A 13802-nucleotide genomic window follows, 5' to 3' on the forward strand; every position below is an offset into this window, starting at 1 on the left:
AGCAGAAGGCTGTCTAGTCATTAATCCATTCAGATCACCAGAAAAGATGGAAATATTCACACCCCTTTACTGATATCTAGGCTTCAGTTTTAGGCATAAAGTTATCCCTGAAACACATTACTAACCTGGATATAGCATGTACCTACATTATTCAGGTGAACAATCTTGTGCTTTCTATTTATGTGAATAAAACACCTTGATGAAGAGCAAATTGGGGAGGAATGGGTTTATTTTATTTTACAGTTTCTAGTCCACCATCCAAGGTAATTAGGTCAGAGACCCAAGCAGAACCCCATAAGCATAGATTAATACCTAGGCTTACTGATTGTCCTCCATGGTTTTCTCAGCCTCCCTTTTGTATTCACAAAAGGTTACCTTCCCAGGTTTGATATTACCAACAATGAGTTAGGCTTTCCCACATCAAGTACTAAGATGATGTTCATTCAGTTTGCCTAGAGGCTAATGTTACGGAAGCATTTTCTCAGTTATTGTTCCTTCTTCTCAGATAACTCGGCCTTGCAGAAAGTTGACAAAAAAAAAAAAAAAAAGCCTATCTAACATGTGAGCCAATATAATTGTGGAATCTAAGCAGAAATGGAAGAAGATGCCACACAACATACACATAAGGTGCACAGGCATATGCAAGCAAAACACTCATATACAACAAAACAAAACAAAATAAGACAACAACAACCCAATGGTTGTTAAAATGGTTATCACCACAGTTCCAAGAAGGAAGAAACAACAACAAAAAAAAATCTTTGGGTCTTGGTATTCAGCCTGTTTAATATGTGAACCTTGGGTTCAGAAAAAGGCCCTGATTCAAAGGAACTGACCAAGAGTGCTAGAGAATGACACCCTCAAACCACCTTTTGGGTTCCACTCACAAGCACTAGAACACATACTTTGGCACATAACACACCTAAATCTATACAGATAGACACATGTAGATGTAAATGATAAATTGAGATATAAGTCAGTATGTAGTTCTTAAAGAGATAAGATAGTACAGGCTGACACCTTCTATTTGAGGCCCATGGGGCTCCTCTGGACTTCTGACCTACAAACTGTGCAACAGTAAAATACAAGTTAAGATTGTGATAATCTGTTAGTAGCAATTAGAAACTAATACAGACAGTGTTTTCTTATAGACCCATGTCAACACGTTAAGGAAACATTTTCTTTCCTTTGAATTAAGAAAACCTAGGTTTAGAAATATTGAGTATATTGACCAAAGTTCCAAAGTTGTGAAATCAAACAGCAGAGTTCAGATTTTCAGATCTGCTACCAAAGACCAACACCTTACCAACTGCTCAATTGTGCTTCCCAAGGCAAGCATTCCAAGTTAAAAACAGCTCTATCAATTTTATTCTAAATTTTAAGTGATATTTTTCAAGAAGATTTTGGGCAATTGTGTATCTCATACTATGATTAGAATAATATAGATGAAAAGCAATCTACAAATAATATAAGCATGAAAATAAATGGCCTCTGTTCAAATATTTTGTATTAATCCTGATTTAAAACAGCAGCATAATATGATTATAAATCAGAGGTGCCACCCAGTTGAAAGGAGTATAAACAAAACAAGACACTCTATGTTTTCAAAATGGAAATGATGAGAACCCTAATGCTTTATTTTATGTGAAGGGATTCTTCCTTCTAGCCTCCTTTATCCCATTCAAACCTAATGCAGTTTAAATTTTTTTGAAAGCAACATCTCAATGTAGAACACAGTCTCACAAAATGGACGCCTTAAAAAGAGGAGCATTGCTGAGCGTGGTGGCACACACCTTTAATCCTAGCACTCAGGAGGCAGAGGCAGGTGGATTTCTGAGTTCGAGGCCAGCCTGGTCTACAGAGTGAGTTACAGGAGAGTTACAAAGAGAAACCCTGTCTCGAAAAACCAAAAAAAAAAAAAAAAAAGAGGGGGGGGGGGGCAGCATCGGCCATGGTGTGTGTGTATTAGGATATCTTTTCTTCACTCTTTAGGGTTTATTTAAATCAGTAATGATACACAGCATGTTGTGGGTGAACTTTTGTATAAATATAATTGTAGTTAATTTGGGGAGAGAAACTTGCAAGTGAACAGATTAAGGATCACATAGTTTTAATTTACATACACAGATTAGAGGAAAGGAAAGGCTACCAATGAGAATTTAAAAGATGAAGATGAAAAAAATGAAATATGCTGGCTACAGGATAATAATCTTGGACCAGCTGTCACTGAACAAACATTTTTTTTTATTACCATCCATCTGAGCTTTAGTAGAAAATAGAATTTCCAGAAAGACACTGAACAGGAAATGTATATTTGATAATCAAATATGCAAAGCTCTAACTCCATAGGATAATTGTTTTCCACGGAAAGGCTTAAGCTTATTTAAGTGACATATAAATAACTCAAATCTTGCATTAATTTTTTTTAATTCAGAGAGGATTGAGCTCAAACCTGTGTGTAAGCAGACCAAGAAATAAAGACTATATTATTTTTCCCAGAAATTTTACTACTAACCTCAGTTTTTCCCACTTTGTCTTTTTTTTTTAGATGATAGTTTATTATTTTTTCCTTATTAGATATTTTCTTCATTTACATTTCAAATACTATTCCAAAAGTCCCATATACCCTTCCCCTGTCCTGCTCCCCTACCCACTCACTCCCACTTCTTAGCCCTGGCATTCCCCTGTACAGGGGCATATAAAGTTTGCAAGACCAAGGGGCCTCTCTTCCCAATGATGGCCTACTAGGACATCTTCTGCTACATATGCAGCTAGAGACATGATCTCTGGGGGTATTGATTAGATCATATTGTTGTTCCACCTATAGGGTTGCAGGCCCCTTTAGCTCCTTGGGTACTTCCTCTAGCTTCTCCATTGGGGGCCCTGTGTTCCATCCTAAAGATGACTGTGAGCATCCATTTCTGTATTTGCCAGGCACTGGCATAGCCTCACAAGAGACAGCTATATCAGGGTTCTTTCAGCAAAATCTTGCTGGCATATGCAATAGTGTCTGCATTTGGTGGCTGATTATGGAATGGACCCCTGGGTGGGGCAGTCTCTGGATGGTCCATCCTTTCATCTTAGCTCCAAACTTTGTCTCTGCAACTCCTTCCATGGGTATTTTATTCCCTATTCTAGGGAGTAATGAAGTATCCATGCGAGTATTTTCTACTGATTCATGCATGCCATATGAATATAACCTGTTTCCAGTATCGATTCTATTATCTTTTGAATGCTACGTCTTTTCTTCTTTTACCTTTACCTTTCTTGAAAGAACCAGCCTGGTCATTCTACACACAGTACTTGAAATATTGGTCTACTCCTTTTCTGAAAGTCTCCCACTGAAGCTCTGTTCATGCAAAGCTAAAAACTGAATCTTCTTGCTTTTCACAATCCCTGTAAAGGTAAAGGAGGCTTCACTTTTTCCTGCCTGACCTCAGGCTCATCTTTTGATTATCTCTGTTTCAAAGCTGGAGTTCGTTTTATTGTTCCTCAAGAAGGTCGGGCCTCTTCGAAATAAAGGTTGTTTTTTTGGGGGGGGGGCATTTCTAGGGAATGTCTGTAAGGAATTTTTGCTTAATTAAATCATTTGAAGTCGACGGATGCACTTCTAATCATGGTTTTTGGGGAGGGAATGACCCACCTCTAATGTAAGCCACTTCTTCTTGAAGCCTATATAAAGATCATGTAAGAAGAAATCCTGGCTCTTTGCCTGCTTGCTGCCCCCATTCCAGCATATACTGAACACCTGCTAAGACATACACCCTCATGGACTGAACAACTACTGAATTATTGGATATGCTGTTCATAGGTACCCATATAAACGAATTTCTCACATATATGAAAGATTCATATTATAAATTTTGTTATTCTAGAGAATCCTGACTACAACATGTGTGAAGGGTCAAATATGGTATAATTAGAGATGGCTGTGAACCACCATGTGGGTGTGGGGAATAAAACTCATGTCCCCTCAAAGAGCAACAAATGCTCTTTGCAAATAAGCCATCTATCTAGTCCCTGAACAGGGTCTTCGTTCATTTCTTCTTAATTGCAATTTACTAGACATACAATGATAGCCATGTCTAGAATTGATTTTGTTAAATCTTTTATAGACAAAAATAAGGCTTAAATATAACATAATGATATATTTACCATATCCTTAATGTATAATAAATATAAATAATTACTTTCCTTTCTACATGTGGCCTTACCCACACTTCACATGTCCAATATCATATGTGGATAACTGTTTTCTCCTTGCATAGACTGAGTCTGGACCATCATGAAGAACTATAACATCTGAAAACATTATTTCAATTTTCTGACATTCGATTTGTTGAAAAAATGAACAGAAGATGTTCAGTGTTCCCGTCCCTGAGACCAAGAGAGCAGTGGAAATGCATTGTTCACGCTATCTTCTCCTTCATCCCAGGCTTGTTTAATACACACTATAATCTCTCTCCCTTAGGATTTCATGATTCTTCAAATTGTGCTCAGTAACTCACTGCTCAGGGCTTCCTACTACAGGCCAAGCCTGAGTAAATCTTATGATTTTCCCAGAGACCTTTCCATGTGCCTGGGGTCTTTCAAGAAACAAAATAGAAAGAACTGACCCTATTTAACAATAAATCTAGATTTGGGCATGCACATTTTACATGCAATTTCTGATGTTCTGTAGTGCACTAGCTAAGAACTCTTAGGATAGCTTAATAAATCCTGGAAGTCTTGATGGATTCATTCAGTAAATAAATTCAGTAAACAAATCTTGAGGAATTGATTCAGTAAAATGACCCCCAAAGCCCAAATTTCTCTAACTTTCAAATGTCTGTTGCACAAACAATTCCAAACAAGTGGAGCTCTTAGCAGTCCCAACCACTCCATCATATGTATTGCTGCTTTCTCTATTCCCTTTTGAAATTTAGGATGTATGCACATACACACATATTTTTCAAGACTTTTACTTTCAAATTTGATCTTGACTGCACTCTAATTTTCAAGAACCTGCTACAGCATTTTAGCAAATATTTATAGGTATATATGCAAAACTGTGTCCTCGTTTTATAACAATTTTTAAAAATATATTTGAAGGTACCTGCTCATCACAGATGATTTCTTATCTCCTAACAAGCTTTGTGTTTTCTGCACTAATTTTCTTCACAATCCATAAGTTGGATTTACACTTCATAAGATGACATATAAGGCCTGAGATTATTATTAGCAAGTGGCTATAAACAATGTGTGTGTGTGTGTGTGTGTGTGTGTGTGTGTGTGTGTGTGTGTGTGTGATATATACCCACAGTCTATGGTCTTTACCAAGTCAGAAATAGTTTTTCATGACATTTTCTTAAGAGACACTTTAAGCCTCTAAAATATTTTATAGTATGCACCATGGAATAGAAACATTTGAAAACTATAATTTGAAAACTAAAATTCTATGGGATTATCCATCAATCATATGAGTGATGAGCACTCATATATTATTATATGAGCATTGGTCTATAAATCTGTGTTTTCCAGCTTCCTATCTACATACATTAGAAATATCTCAGAAAGTTAAAATACAAAGAAATGGGATGGACAGATAGCTAGGTAATTAAGAGTTGTTTTGAGGAAAATGACAATAAAATAAAATACCACTTTTTCTTAAATTCTTATTAGAATTGCTATAATAAAAAGAAAGAGAAAAAAGGAAGTTAGAATAAAAGATAACAATTTGAAGACAGGAATGGAAAGAAATCAGATATTATGGACAACAGTTAAGTGGGTCTTCAAAGATAAATATGAAACTATCATATAATCCAAGAATCCCACTTTTAGGTGTATGGCTAAGGAATTGAAAATAGATGTGTAAACAAATGTTTGTAATACATAGTTCAAATAAGCAGCACATTGTGAACTAAAGTACAGTTCACCATTACTGCATGACAAAGAGGTTATGCACAACTATGCTGTTTATAATATTCATTCACAAAAGGGGGGAAAATCTTGGCACATGTTATAATGGAAACTCTATGTTCAAACAGTATAGCCAAAAGAGATTGATATATCACTCACCAGTCTTCATTTTTATATAAACTTTTCTACCTTGCTAAAACATTTTCTACTTAATTTTATTTAAAGAAGGAAGAGGAAGAAAATGCTGGGTTTGCTTTTTTTTTTTTTGTTCGTTTGTTTGTTTGTTTCATTTTTCTGGTTTGTTTCTGATTTCTTTACAAGAAATTAGGTGGTAATAGTATGTCTAGGTCCTCAATTTATTCTACTGATCAACATGTCTGTTTTGTGCAACAATGCTATGCTTCTGTTATTACTATAGCTTTATAATATAGCTTGAAATCATAGAGAGTGATAAATCCTCAGGTTGTTTTTAGCAATCCTGTTATTTTTTTCTTTTGTATGTTTGTATGTGTTTACACATGAAGCTGAAAATAATTCTTTAAATATCTGTGAAGAATTGCATTGGAATTTTGACAGAAATTGCATTGATTCTGTAGATTGCTTTTAGTAGTGTAACCATTTTTATTAATCCTACCTTTTCGTAATTTTGGGAGATCTTTCCACCTGCTATTATCTTCCTCAATTTTTTTCTTCAGTTACTTGAGGTTTTTATCATACAATTCTTATTTCTTTTTTTAAGGTTATTCCAAGTTGAACGGGATTGCTGCATGTAGGAGAATGAAAACAGATCCATACTTATCATGATGCACAAAACTCAATTCTAAATGATTCAAAAAGCTCAACTTAAAACTGCATACTCTAAACCTGACAGAAGAGAAAGTGGGGAATAGCTCTGAAATCGTGGGCACAGGGAACAAATTTCTTAATGGAACTTTGATAGCACAGGCACAATAATCAACAATTAATAAATGGAACCTCATGAAATTGAAAAGCTATGTAAGGCAAAGAATACTATTAATCACCGAAAGCATCATCCTACACAATGAGAATATTTTTACCAATTCCACATCCATTAGAGGACTAATACCTAAATTACATACAGAACTGAAAACATGAAATATAAAAACAAATAACCCAGTTAAAAATTAGGGCACATAACTAACCAGAGAATTCTCAATACAGAATACTCAAATGGCTAAGAAAAACTTAAGGAAATGTTCAATATCCTGAGTCACCAGGGAAATGAAAATAAAAACTACTTTGAAATACACCTGTTAGAATGACTAAGGTCAATGGCACAAGTGACAGCTCATGCTACCCGAAACTTCAAACTCATACAGTCATAATGGAAATCGATGTGGTGGTTTCTCAGAATGCTGCAAATCACTCTACCTCAATATTCAGCTTGAGCACTCTTGAGCATATTAACTGAGGTTGCTTCATATTACAACATAGACACTAGCTTAACCATGTCCATTGTGGCTCTGTTCAAAATAGCTAGAAATTGGAAACAAACTAGATGTCACTCAACAGGAGGAAGGATAAAGAATGTGTGGTATAGTTATACAATGGAGGATCACACAACTGTTGAAAAGAATGACATCATGAAATTTACATGTAAATTAAACTAGAAAGAACCATTCTGAGTGAAGTATCCTAGACTTAAAAAGATAGATATTACATGTATTCAATTATATATGGAAATAATCTTTTAAGTCAATGATAAGCTACCATCAGTAGAACAACATGAGTTTTTCTACTAGCAAATAGAGTAATGAGTTAGTGTTTATAGATAGATCTCCTTAGGAAAGGAAATAAAATAGATAGGGATGGATGGATGAATAACTGGAACAGAAGGATCAACCGTGGGTGAGGAGAGAAAAAATGGATGAAGGAGAGAATACAGGGATAGGCAGCAATAAATAAGGGCCATCTGAGAAAGTACAGGAATATATATATATATATATATATATATATATATATATATATGAAGGCAAATTTTTTGAAATCAACAAATAATAGAGGAGATGGTCTCAAATGACCATCTCATGTTACCTCCTGCGGTTTCCATTCTAAGGACTGGATACATATTATTGAGTTGTTGGCCAAAGGAGTCCCATGGGAATCCCCAAACAAGTGAGACCATTGACCTGCACAACTCATTGAATATGGATGAATCAATCTGGTGCCCACATAGGGCCTTCACCCATATGTTCTAGAATCTTTAATTCAGGAAGGTATTCTGCAGGCTATCATAAGAGAAACATAAACATTAAGGCAACCACAAACCCTTTAATCTACAACAATGTACTACCTGCCAAACATGTTCCACCAATGGTGGCATATATATATATGGATTCCAATTTATCTTATTATATTTTATTTTGTTATACTTCATTGTTACTCCTTATATGCCTGTTTGTTTTTTTTTTTTTTTAATGAAAGACAAAAAGGCATTGGATCAAGATGGGAGTTGGGGGATCCAGGAAGAATTGGGAAGAGTAGAGGGAGGAGAAATTGTAGTTGGAATATATTTTGGGAGAAAAAAATTTATTTTCACTAAAAGAGGTAATATACGTATTTTGTTTCTAGAACAAGAACCAAATATTTTTAAATTTTTCTCACTAAAGTGATTCTCCTATTAAGGAATATATTGCATATTTTGATGGTTTAACCTCATTTCTGGTAATGTTTATATACCTGTTTTTATAGTAAATTTGAAGGTAACAAAAAAATAATAAGATGAGCACAGGGTCCCCAATGAAGAGTTAGAGAAAGGATATAAGAAGCAGAAGGGGTTTGCAACCCATAGGAAGAACAATATCAACCAAAAAAATAATAAGATGAAGAAACTGAAAGAGGTGTCAGCAGTGTGACTTGGTGGGATTGCAGGCTGGTACAATCACTGTGGAAATCAGTCTGGTGGTTCCTCAGAAAATTGGACATAGTACTACCTGAGGAACCAGCTATATTACTCTTGGGTATATACCTAAAAGATGCTCCAACATATAATGACATATACTCAATTATGTTCATAGCAGCCTTATTTATAATATCCAGAAGCTGGAAAGAAGCCAGATGTCCTTCAACAGAGGAATGGATACAGAAAATGTGGTACATTTACAATATGGAGTTCTACTCAGCTATTAAAAACAATGGCTTCATGAAATTCTTAGGTAAATGGATGGGACTAGGAAATGTCATCCTGAGAGAGATAACCCAGTCACAAAAGAACACACATGGTTTGTACTCACTGATAAGTGAATATTAGCTCAAAAGTTCAGAATACCCAAGATTCAACTCACAGACCACATGAAACTCAAGAAGAAAGACGATCACATAGTGAATGCTTCAGTCCTTCTTAGTAGGGAAAACAAAATACTCAAAGGAGGAAATATGGAGACCAAGCATGAAGCAGACACTAAAGGAAAGGGCATCAAGAGACTGCCTTACCAGGTGATACATCCTATATACAGACACCAAACCTAGACACTATTGTGGATGCCAACAAGAGCTTGCTAACAGGAGCTTAGCTGTCTTTTGAGAGGCTCTGCCAGAGCCTGACAAATATAGAGGCAGATACAGCCAACCATTAGACTGAGCATGGGGTCCCCAATGAAGAGTTAGAGAAAGGATATAAGAAGCAGAAGGGGTTTGCAACCCATAGGAAGAACAATATAAACCAACCAGATCTCCCAGGGATTCTAGGGACTAAACCATCAACCAAAGAGGACACATGAAGAGACCCATTGCTCCATCTGCATATGTAGCAAAGGATGGCCTTGTAGGACATCAGTGTGAGGACAGGCCCATGGTCCTGTGAAGGCTTGATGCCTCCCTCAAGTGTAGGGAAATGCCAGGGCGGGGAGGTGGAATTGGTTGAGTGTGTGGAAGAGCACCCTCATAGAATCAGGGAGAGGGAAAATGGGATAGGGGATTTCGAGAGGAAAAACAGGGAAAAGGAAGAACATTTGAAATTTACATAAATAAAATAGCCAATAAAATAAAGATTGTTCAATGACTTCATACTTAGTTTTTCAGCATTTGCTGAAAAATTCCCAACTTTACTGGGAATTAAGATAAGAACCCTGTATTTGATTTAATAACAAGGAAGGTGTCTTAGTCAGGGTTTCTATTCCTGCACAAACATGATGACCAAGAAGCAAGTTGGGGAGGAAAGGGTTTATTCAGCTTACACTTCCATACTGCTGTTCATCACCAAGGAAGTCAGGACTGGAACTCAAGCAGGTCAGGAGGCAGGAGCTGAGGAGAGGCCATGGAGGGATGTTCTTTACTGGCTTGCTTGAGTTCCAGTCCTGACTTCCTTTGGTGATGAACAGCAATATGGAAGTGTAAGCCGAATAAACCCTTTCCTCCCCAACTTGCTTCTTGGTCATCATGTTTGTGCAGGAATAGAAACCCTGACTAAGACAAATTGGTACCAGCAGAGTGGGGTATTCCTGTGACAATCTGACCATGTGACAACCTGACCATGTTTTGGGGGAGGACTGTGGAAGGACTTTGGAACTTTGGGCTTGAAGATCCATTCGTTGTTAAGAGCTCTTTCAGATGTTTTGTAGGAGCTTGGAAGATAATATTGAGAACAGTGCAGAAGATGGAGGTCTGGTTTGTGAAATTTTAGAGGGAAAATTAAAGACTCTTTTCAGGGCCGTTGCTGTTTTGATTGTGAAGATTCTGTGGTTCTGGTTAGCTGGGGCTGAAGAATCAGCTGTGATTAACAAGACACCAAAACTACTAAAGCAAAAACTTGGCATTGCTGGGACTATTGATGCTGGTTAACTGGAGCTAAGAAATTAGCTGTGATTAAGAAAAGACCACCATCATTGAGGTGACATCTTCTGGGAAGTGTTTTCTGAAAGCACAAAGAGGCTGTGTTCCAGAGATAGCCAAGGTTGTACTCCTACTGCAGTGGGACTTGGTAATATGTAAGGGTCACCCAGGTGGTACTGGTTTTGAAGGCATGAAGGGGTCACGAAGAGCAGCTGAGGCTCAACACTGTGAGAGAGCATGGAAGGCCATTGGTGAAGGTGCAGCCTCAGTTGCAACTGAAGGCTGAAAGGGTCACGCAGTGTTTTGGAGATGCCAGTACCATGAGATGACCACCAAGAGCAGCAGCAGCAGTGGAGTACAGGCATCTGGAGCCTAGAGGACGATGCCTGTGCTACAAAGGGCATGGCTGGAGAAGTGACCCAAGCCCTTGGAGGAGCCCAGAAGATCGTGAGTTGGATCCCAGACATTGGACGGCTGGAGATTGATTTTTGCTTTTGATTGTGACTGTGCTCTGATATTTTTCCTCTTGAAGGAAGAAACTGTTTTAGTGGAGCCCACAGTTAAGAGACTTTTAATTGTAAAAAGACTTTGGATTTTAAAAGAGATGGATATTTTTAAAGAGATTGAAATTTTAAGAATATGTAAAGACTGTGGGACTTTTAAAGTTATTTAGATCTTGGGGATGAATAAGAATGTAAGGGTTGAGGCTTACTAGTGATGTGTTTGTGTGTCAAGTTGACAAGGGGTCAATTGTACTGGTTAGTTTTGTGTCAACTTGACACAGCTGGAGTTATCACAGAGAAAGGAGCTTCAGTTGAGGAAATGCCTCCATGAGATCCAACTGTAAGGCATTTTCTCAATTAGTGATCAAGGGGGAAATGTTCCTTGTGGGTGGGACCATCTCTGGGCTGGTAGTCTTGGCTCCATAGGACAGCAGGCTGAGCAAGCCAGGGGAAGCAAGCCAGTAAAGAACATCCCTCCATGGCCTCTGCATCAGCTCCTGCTCCCTGACCTGTTAGAGTTCCAGTCCTGACTTCCTTTGGTGATGAACAGCAGCATGGAAGTGTCAGCCGAATAAACCCTTTCCTCCCCAACTTGCTTCTTGGTCATGATGTTTGTGCAGGAATAGAAACCCTGACTAAGACAGAAGGCATGTGTGATCAGTTGGTTAATGGGTGAGTGTTCCTCTGATTACCATATTAGCTGAAGGGATTCTAAGGAATCATAACAGTAAAAGTAAAATTTTCCAAAGTTCTAACACCCAAGATTACAAAAATAAATCTAAGTTGAAATGTTGATGGGTTTAGTAAGATAGCAACAGATTTTTCCAATTTTTACAGCCTAGTAAGGTTTTCCATTAATATATTTCATCTTATGGAAGAAACAGATTTCTCTAGTTTTCCTGGAATTTATGTGAATGTGTAGGTTCTTTATTTTGAGATGAAAATGTCAAGCTATGGTTTGCAAACTTCTTTCAGTTGTAGATTCCTATAATATCATTTAAAAGCATTTATGTTATTGCTTAAGTACCTCAACTTATTAATTAATAATGGCATCTAGTAAGTACTTACTAGAAACTAAACATGGTTATGTGTTTCAAATGATTGATCTAAAATGTAAGCTGTACCCTCTGTTTTCTCTTTACAGTGTCTACATCTTTCTCTTTTACTAAAATGGAAATTGTGTTCAGAAACACAATTGTGTTTTTCAATGCTTTACCTATCATCAAATACCTGAGATACATCCTGGAAACTCATTGTGTCTAATAGCAGGGCAATTTCCTATTTCTTTTGCAAGCACATGATGTGCTTTCCAATTAATCCTTGCTATAAAAATGGCATCCTCAACTTCATCAGTTATTACAGATCTACGAAGAAAACTAGAGGGAGCCAGGAAAGGACCAGGAATAGTTTAAATGAAGCCTTCCCTGCCACAGTCTTAGAATAACACCTGAATTATAAATGAACCTTGGAAAATCAGTTGGATTCTAGCTGTAAGTCTTATGCTGTGCGGTCATCCTGGGTGAAGAAAAATCCCCAGTTGAAAAGATTAGCAGAGGAAGTCCATATGTGGTCACAGCAGCTGAGATGATGTGTAACTCTGGCCTGGCTTAAAGTGGATTAGCAAGACTTAAAAGATGCAAAATTGTTTTGTGCAAAGCTCACCATGCTTTTGAAACATGAATGAAATCACAATCCTATGAACTAAAATCTGATTTCTATTAGTTCAATGTGGTGAAAATCCTCTTCTAAATGTTTAAACAGAAAAGGATTCTGGCTTGCCAATATTCACATCGGCTAATGATTGTTACACATTTGAAAAACATTTCTTGGGATTGTTTTTATCGGCTTTGGATTCATCCAGAGAGATGTCAGTTTATGTGTTCTAAGCGATAGTGCCGCAAAAAAAAAAGGAACATTAAGCCAAAAGTAAAATATAATATGATTCTGCTGTTAATTCCACATCTAACTATCTCAGTGACCTTTAATTAAACATTCAACCATCCTTTGGCTTGTACACATAACTGAAAATGTGAGAATATGCACCTCACAGCCCTTAAAACTTTGCAGGGCATATCAATGTATATTCTGTATTGGAAAAAGGAGTAAAAGCACTGGAGTGGTTCTATTCCTATTACTCATATTCTGGCTTGCTGCTGATAATTGCTGGTTCAATCATATAATAAATACATTGACCAGTATATTATAAACTTGCTTCCCCCAATAACAATGAAAACGACAACTAAGGATGATTTATTAAATACAGTTTTTTACCTTACAATGTTGTATTTCCTTTCTACCATCAACACAATATATCATTCCATATCACTATGCAATACATCCCTCACTTCACTTCTTGCAAGGATAAGAAGACAAAATCTATACCCGTTGTTTAATGGTGACCCATGACCTATAGATCTCCTTGCAAGATAGTATGTCTTGAAAAGGCAAAAGTCCCTACACTGAGAATTTTGTTCTTTCTTCTTTTTTTTTTTAATTTTTTCTATAGGTCTTCCATGTGTCATCATCTGGAACTCTCTTCCCTGTCAATCTTTACAAAAAGGAAGATAGTTTTAGTAACTCATCAAAGTCATTAAGACTATAAATAGGAGC

Source organism: Mus caroli, unplaced genomic scaffold, assembly GCF_978045245.1.
Source record: "Mus caroli unplaced genomic scaffold, Mus_caroli_1 scaffold_7, whole genome shotgun sequence".
NCBI lineage: Eukaryota > Metazoa > Chordata > Mammalia > Rodentia > Muridae > Mus > Mus caroli.